This window comes from Polyodon spathula, chromosome 17 (assembly GCF_017654505.1).
Source record: "Polyodon spathula isolate WHYD16114869_AA chromosome 17, ASM1765450v1, whole genome shotgun sequence".
Classification (NCBI taxonomy): domain Eukaryota; kingdom Metazoa; phylum Chordata; class Actinopteri; order Acipenseriformes; family Polyodontidae; genus Polyodon; species Polyodon spathula.
In genome coordinates this window covers 13,906,167-13,915,309 of record NC_054550.1, presented here as the reverse complement: position 1 = coordinate 13,915,309, position 9,143 = coordinate 13,906,167, and the positions used below count along the sequence as shown (strand labels likewise).

The following is a 9,143-nucleotide window of genomic DNA, read 5'->3' as shown; positions in this document are numbered from 1 at the left end:
TATCCTTCACTTGACTCCAGTGGCTGGAATTTACATACTCGTACTTCCGCCCCTCACCAAGGTGCCGCCCCTCAAAAGATGACTTTTGCCATGGTCACGAGATCTTGGTAAGGGAAGTCCCGAGTTGGTTTGATGCCATCTACTGTCGGGAGGCTGAATCACAGACCGAAAACCCTTTGACTCATCACAGTGTGTGTATAGGAAAACAAACTGTTTTACAAAATCATACATAAGGAATAAACAATGAAATGTCTAAAGGGTCAAAGAGGACATTACCGGTAAACCAATGGTGTCCAAGGTTTTATTGTTCTTTTAGTTTATTCCTCCATATAGTATTCCTACGGCTAGCATAACTAATAAATGTATTGTGATACTAAAAATGAATCTGTTGGTGTAATCTACTGGTGGCTCGCATCCTCTAAAGTCCTGAATGTGCAGTTAATAAAACTGTAGGTACTTTAACTGCAAGGAGCCAGGGGTGCTAAGATTAGAAAAAGAGCCTTTTTAGTGCTCTGATTTTGGATGAAGTGAAAAATGATGTTTCAGTACATTGTCTTCATACATTACAATTGAGTTTCAATTGTTTGCTTTAGTAATGTGCAGATATAGACAGAGCAAGAAAAATAAAACTAACAAACCCAACCAGGTTTATCGTTGTGTTCTGAGCAGAGGGAAGCCAACCAGGTTTTATTATTGTGGTCAGTTGGAAATGCTTGATGATTGGATAGAAGGATGAATCTCACCTTCATGATAAAGTAGCTTGGCAGAATGAATTGCTTAGGTTCAGTGGGTAAAATGCAAAGCAAATTAACTATTTTGATTATAGTCCATTCAGCAGAGCTTAGAACTCAGGCTAGAGAAAAATACTGTAATGCATTAGAAAGCGGTCTCATGTTTTAGGTAAAATGTATTTCCTAACAGTAGCTACCAAAGCAAGAAGTGAAAGTGCCATTATTGCATCGTAAGTCCAGTCAAAAGTTTAATGGATTATCTTCTTTATCACCCACTTTTCATTCTATCTGACAATACCATCTTTTGTTTTTACTTTTTATGAAGATACCAGGTTAAGTGTTTGCTGAAGTAGTCGAGCCAGGGAAAATGGTCACTTTTTAAAGTGTGTTATGCACTTACAGATGGCTTTTATTATAATTTCTCATATCAGTCATCTTCTTTGCCAGTGCTACTTTTAATTTAAGGTCTTCTTTCTGTATGGCATTTGTGATTGTCTTGCTGAAGGCACAATAGTCTTTGAAAATGCGAATGATTTTGTAAGTGTTGCTGTGGCAGCATATTGTTGCACTACAACTCAATGGGTTACCTCAGTACCAGGGGTGTCTTGAGGGTGCATTTGAGACTGAACATGGTATACTGGAGTATGCTGTGCAAATCTGCCATTTTAACCATTAACAAATATAGTAATCAGTTGAAACTGAATTAAAATAAACCAACTGCTATGAATAAGATGTATTCCTTTATCTCAGAATAAAGTAAATGAAGCATATGTACCATCACAGCAGTTCCAGTAAATCCAACATACAAGTGGTTTATATATATATATATATATATATATATATATATATATATATATATATATATATATATATATATATATATATATATAGAATGGTTTGAAACCTGTTGGAGGATTTCAAAACATGTAGCTTAAAAAAGAATAAAACAGCATATTTGCAGCCCAGCCTTTCTGACAACTGCTATTTAGACGTGTTATAATCATTTTGGCTTAACTACTTTCCCTTGGTAGAAGACTTAGGTACAGGTCTCTAGAGAGTCTTTGCATTTAGAGAATTGAACACATAGGGAAGTTAGGTAATGGTGTGAAAGAAAAAAAAACAACAACATGTGCTGCGGCCCACTCTGCTATAAATACAGAGCGCTGGAGAGTTCAGATACAGCTGGTTTGGGGGAGGGAAAGAGCAGGGGGCAGATGAATTTACTTCAAAAAGCATGGATTTACTTGCAAAGCACTCTGTACAATTTAGGACTTATTTTGTAAAATATTTGCATCAAAATATTCCTTCTTGGGGTCTGCATAGCCAGGCCTGCACGTATTGCTGTTTTAGGGCCTCTTAGAAATGTGATCTCATTTTAACAATGACTCACCTGCACAAGGTAGATCTACACATATTTTCATTTCTATCTTTGTGTTTTCCATGAATGAAGAAAAAATTATAATATAAGATAATACGTTGGTTGTGGGAAAATCCACCTTTTTTATTATGTGCTATTATAAAAAGAAAAATTAGACTTAATAGTTAAATGTTTGCCACAGAATAACAAATTGTGACTAACGTCTGCAGTACATTTGGAATACATTGTGGCAATATGAGGAGAGACTGCTCTGGTACCCAGGAGCAGAGCAGCATTAGTATTCAGTCAGCAGCAAGTGTGTCGATCAGGGAAAAATAAGTAATGTGTGGAGCAGAGACAGTGGAGAGGATGGGGGGGGGGGGGGGGGGGGGGGGGGGGGGATTTTTACTTTAGAATTAGTGCTCTTTAGGCTATATTCATTTCACTCAGGCCTTCCTTATATGAGCATATGACCCAATCATGACGAGTTTGAGTTAGAAGTAACCGTCAAAGGTGTACTGGGTATAATAGATATACTGGGTTATTAGTACTCAAACTCAATCTTCAATGGCAAGTTTCACAGACCCATATTATCTAATGCTCTCTTTGGTAAGGTCCCCTGTTATCTGGGAACATATGTTTTATATATTACACATTATTTAATCATCCTCTAATAACTTCTATCAAAGAATGTCCTTTTGACATTGCTAAGCATTTCTCTGGATCTGTGTATGTGTGACATGCTGGACAGACAGACTCCGTATGGCTACAAGTGGGAGATAATAAGCACATGCTATTGCATCTCACTGACACTGTAGCATCAGAGTGGGCCATAATATTATTCTGTGTATGACATTAATGGTATTGAAATATATGAAGGGGGGACTGCAACTATTCTCTGTGTCTTGGTTTCTGGTCACAAACTGCCCCACTGACAAAGAATGCTTTTAGAAAGAGTCATAAACTAACTGTTTTATCTTTACCTATCATTGAATGAATCATTTAGGCGCCCGCAGTATCTTGCAGAAGGCAAGCCAGACAGTTTTAAGTATGTTTTGAACAGTACTGCTCATAAATACAGCTATCAGGGGTCGAAACCACTGACCAATTGATAACAATCTCTGAATGAGAACAACCAATGAGAAACACCCCATGTGGACTTGGACACAGCCCAAAATAACCAAACTAACCAGTCCAAGTCCAAACCAAATAATAAGCCAGTCATACCTTAAGAATTGCAACAAGAACACTTCTACGAATTCCATAACTTTTCAATTGCAACGTATTATCTGAACTGAGTTACATCTGATCAATGGAACTATTTCCAGTTGGAAAACTGCCAACAACAACTAAAATTCTGCAAGACAAGGAAATCAACAAGTTGATCTCCATTTGTAAATAACTATTTGTTTATTGCGAGTTTAGCAATACAATGCATACAGCAACGATCCAGAGAGCGGCAGTAGTCATCGACACAGATTGACTTCCTTATACAACATATTGTGATGGAAATATAATGAGTTCTGGTTGGAAATCTCCCTCTCGACCTGTGAGGGCAAAATAGGGAAAGGAAAAGTCATGAGACGGGCTGGCCTGACAGTTCATTTCCAGGGTTGGGAAGTCGGTCAGCCTGGATGAAGGCAAGACTCCGTTGTAGGAATGTACTGACCTGGAAGGTAAAAGAGGTAGCAGCTTCAAGCAATAGACACAGCTGCAATCATTTGTCAAGGGGTCATGCTGGATAGCATAAAGGGGGCCGGAGAATCACTAATATTTTCCTTCACCTGGGTTTGTGCTTTATCCTGGAAGCACTGAGAGAGCTGCAATAGTGACTGCCGGAGAAATAAAACAAGAAAGTAAAAGAATATTCATGAGTATTGTGTTTGTTTGTATACAAGTTTGTAGACACTTTGTGTGATAAGACATATTCAATATTAGTATATTAACCATGTATGCTAATGATGTTATGGTCATTGTAATGACCGTTGTTTGACTATGGAATTAATGAACTATACACTATTGACGCATATCTCTAACCAGTAGCATTTCCTTTCTGTAATATTGTGCACCCCTTTTTTCCTTAAATAAACTATTGTTTTATATTTCTGACACGTTGTGTGGATGTCAATTGTTGTCAAGGGAATCCGAGTTCTACATGATTTCACTGAATTATTATGGTATGTCTTAGTTATTAACATTTGGACGTTCTTAAACAGTGCGCCTAGAGACTAATATATATATATATATATATATATATATATATATATATATATATTATATACATAACACATGAAAACCAATAGTACATAAACATTTAATAGTTTATATTTATCAATCAACTAAATGCAAAGTGAGTGAACAGAAGAAAAATCTAAATCAAATCCATATTTGGTGTGACCACAGTTTGCCTTCAAAATTCTTCTAGGTACACTTGCACAAAGTCAAGGATTTTGTAGGCATATAGTCAGGTGTATGATTAAACAATTATACCAAACAGGTGCTAATGGTCATCAATTCAATATGTAGGTTGAAACACAATCATTAACTGAAACAGAAACAGCTGTGTAGGAGGAATAAAACTGGCTGAGGAACAGCCAAACTCAGCTAACCTAAGGTGAGGTTGCTGAAGACAGTTTACTGTCAAAAGTCATATACCATGGCAAGATTGAGCACAGCAACAAGACACAAGGTAGTTATACTGCATCAGCAAGGTCTCTCTCAGGCAGAAATTTCAAGGCAGACAGGGGTTTTCAGATGTGCTGTCCAAGCTCTTTTGAAGAAGCACAAAGAAACTGGCAACGTTGAGGACCATAGACGCAGTGGTCAGCCAAGGAAACTTACTGCAGCAGATGAAAGACACATCATGCTTACTTCCCTTCGCAATCAGAAGATGTCCAGCAATGCCATCAGCTCAGAATTGGCAGAAAACAGTAGGACCCTGGTACACCTGGTGCATGAAAACACAGGAACTGGGGTGCAGAAAAATGGCAGCAGGTGCTCTGGACTGATGAGTCAAAATTTGAAATATTTGGCTGTAGCAGAAGGCAGTTTGTTCACTGAAGAGCTGGACAGCGGTAAACGAATGAGTGTCTGCAGGCAACAATGAAGCATGGTGGAGGTTCCTTGCAAGTTTGGGGCTGCATTTCTGCAAATGCAGTTGGGGATTTGGTCAGAATTAATGGTCTCCTCAGTGCTGAGAAGTACAGGCAGATACTTATCCATCATGCAATATCATCAGGGAGGCATCTGATTGGCCACAAATTTATTCTGCAGCATGACAATGACCCCAAACATACAGCGAAAGTCATTAAGAACTATCTTCAGCGTAAAGAAGAACAAGGAGTCCTGGAAGTAATGGTATGGCCCCCACAGAACCCTGATCTCAACATTATCGAGTCTGTTTGGGATTATATGAAGCGAGAGAAGCAACTGAGGCTGCCTAAATCCACAGAAGAACTGTGATTAGTTCTCCAAGGTGTTTGGGCCAACCTACCTGCCGAGTTCCTTCAAAAACTGTGTGCAAGGGTACCTGGAAGAATTGATGCTGTTTTGAAGGCAAAGGGTGGTCACACCAAATATTGATTTGAAGTAGATTTTTCTTCTGTTCCCTCACTTTGCATTTAGTTAATTGATAAATATAAACTATTAACATGTCTATTTTTGAAAGTATTCTTACTTTACAGCATTTTTTCACACCTGCCTAAAACTTTTGCACAGTACTGTATATATATATATATATATATATATATATATATATATATATATATATATATATATATATATACCTTTCCTGTAAAATTGATTTTATATTGATGATTGTCGAGAGGGCGTGAAGAAACAATGACTTTATATAAAGACACAACAATATGAATAGACTGTATAGACTGGTCATGCTTAGAAAGATAATTTCACTGTTTTCTGGTTCACTGTTGTATTTGTACAATAATACAAAATGGCATTTTCAATCACAATTCCTTGTTTATTGTATATCAAATAAAAAAATAAAAAATGACTTTCTGCTTTTGTAAAATGGTGGGTAAGATTCGCACATTGTCAGTTTCCAATGTTGATCTTTTTTTATCAAATTATTAAAATGTCTGTTATGGAAGCTGTGCTACAGAAAATCAACTTTCTTTAGAATAACAGCAAAAGCCCACATTTTTATATGGATTTCTCTCACAACAGGGTGTACTAAATAAGGAAGTCTACGCAATGTCTCAGCAGCATTACAAATATTGCTTAATTCAAAGCAGTGTTTGTTACACATTCACTCATTGATACTGACAGTGACACAGGGTGATTCTGCTCATTTGAAATCATGCTGAACAATTTGGAACTTACACGTATGTCATATCATGCCACTTTTCCTTCTGAACGATGATATCTCTGAGTTTCTGGGTTTTAAACACAAAACAAGAGCATTTTGAGAAATCACATCAAGGTTGTAGTTTATGAAACATTTTCCCCCCACTGTTATACAGAGGGATAAAAGTTTATTCTCACAGACTTTCTAACAGTCCTTAATTGTATCTAACAAAATATTTCCTTAAAATCTTGCATTTTTGCACTTCCATTAGTACAGTTGTCTCAAATGGGTAGATTTGAAAGAAACTCACTGTATCACATCTGTATTTCCATTTTAAAACATGACATCTGTTACTACTTTAGGTTAAAGAACGTTTCAATGTTCTCTGCACTTTCCAATAGAAATACGTTATACTTCCTGGGTCATTTCACTTCTGTGTCACTGCATGTAATGGTTGATATGAGTGAACAGAGGTAGAAGCTTTTGGGTGGGGGGGGAGTGTTAACCCTCCAAGTAAAATGAAAAAGCAAGTGCAATGCTATCAGAAAGCATTGATATCCAGCATTGTCAAAATGGCCCTTTATCTGTCAATGGTTGATCTACAAGCCTCTCTCTCTCTCTCTCTCTCTCTCTCTCTCTCTCTCTCTCTCTCTCTCTCTCTCTCTCTCTCTCTCTATATATCTATATATATATATATATATATATATATATATATATATATATATATATATATATACTGCATCCATGGACATGCTGTAAACTATCTTAATTGAGGTTAGTGCACTGTGCTCTATAACAAGCCATTGCATGTTTTGCAAGCTGATTAGAAACAGAAATGGCAAAGTTGAGCAGAGAAATACAGCGCTTCACCAGCAGGTGGGGCAGACTGAAATGCATGATTTACTCATAACATGCAGCTTTCATTAAGTTCAAGTCAAAGATGGTATATGTAGATTGATTGTGCCAACAGGAGTCTGCAAAGGGTTCACAGGTGAAAAAATTTTGCTGAACGTTAAGATCACTGTTAAGGTTTTGCCGTAAGATGAGGCGGTTGCTAAGGAGATAGTTCGATGTCTTACAAAAAAATATACATAGGCATTATCACTATAAAACCTAATGCACAGGAAAAAGTATATAACAATGGAATATAAAATGTGTTTTTGTCCAAAGAGTAATTTTGAAATGTTTCATTTTCTGGAAGCAATCAGTTGTCTTTATGAACTGGACCCTAACAAAAACGAGACACCAAAAGAAAAAAGTGCACCATAAAAATGCAAACAATTTGGACTAAATGACTTCCTACATGCATGAAGTTTGAGCTTTAAATATTTTCAGAGAATTTAACCTCATCTGAATGACAGTAGTCAAGAATCATAATGGCATCACATCACACTGCCTGTTACACTAATGAACAAAAAAACTTTTATAAATGGGTTCTAACATGTAACCTGCATGAGACCTCTTCACCGCTAGTAATACCTACACACACCAAAAGAGGAGGTTAAAAACATAAGGGACGACTTTTTTATATTCCTTAGCAGAAGAATACAAAACATAAAATATTATTTCCATTGACACATGATAGGAATATTGCCTTCGAAATCAGGAATTACAGAATTACAGACCAGTGTGGTGTATAAATACTTAAACCTGATTTACTGTCACTACACTCTTACAATTTTAAATCTGTGTCTGATTTCAAAATTTCAAAATGGAAAATGTATCCTACTATGTATTAGTGAAACAATAATTTGACACAGGAATTGGACAAAAAAAAAAAGAGAGAAAAACTGATATAGGTTGTATTATAGGCCACTTGGACAAGACAAATTCAACATGATAAGTTTGCAACTTGGAAGTGTTAGACAGACTGATTCCTCCATTCCTCTCAGATTCAGCTACTCTAAATATCTTGTGCTAAAAGAATGTCTGTGCCAAGTTTTTCCTCACAATTGGATAGGCAGTTCTCTAGATAGTACAGCCTGGCTACTTTATTAAGACCTGTACATACTGTAATATTAGGGTGAGCTACCGTTTGCCCTGATCACAGCCTTGACACGACATGGCTTAGACTCTATATGATGCTGAAATGTATCTCGAGAGATATTAGTCCATTCAGTCATTAATATTTCATGCAACTGGTCAAGAGAGGTATGCATAAGATCATGACGAATAATGGCCTGTTCCAGTTCATCTCACATATGCTTAATTTGACTGAGGTCCATTGCTGATACATTGATGATTCTTGGAGCTGTCTAACCAACATGACTGTTTTTGCTGCTGTGGCCCCTGCTCAACATGCACTCACTTATCATGCTTGCTGTTAGATCTATTCCCATTTCTGCTAGACTGCTTGCAATCGTGCTGCTCCCATTGCTTTATAGTGCAGCAGGGATCATATGCTCCTTCTCTAAATCAAGGCGTTGCCAATTCCAATTGGGTAGACAGGCACTAATAAAGTGGCCAGGCAGTACAAGCACAGGTCCCACCTATATATCCCCACTACTGGGCATATACATTCCACACAAGGGGAAATGAATCAAGCATATAAGGGAGAGAAATATACTATTAAAGTCACTTTTCCTCACCACTAGACATTGTTTGATAATGTCTTATTAATTTGCTTACTCCAGTCCCAGCCCTATAGAAATATCACTCTACTTGCAATAGTTCTTTCAATTCAACTCATTCACTGACAGCTATGGTGTCCATTTTTAAAGCTTACAAAGTTAATAAGACTATTTTTTTT

At 37.0% G+C, this 9,143-nt stretch overlaps 1 protein-coding gene across 2 annotated transcripts in view; it reads right to left on the bottom strand.

Annotated features, from left to right (window-relative positions):
• Positions 1-9,143, bottom strand: part of LOC121330057 (leucine-rich repeat-containing protein 4C-like) — a 674,313-nt gene that overhangs the window by 598,796 nt on the left and 66,374 nt on the right. The window lies entirely within an intron of this gene.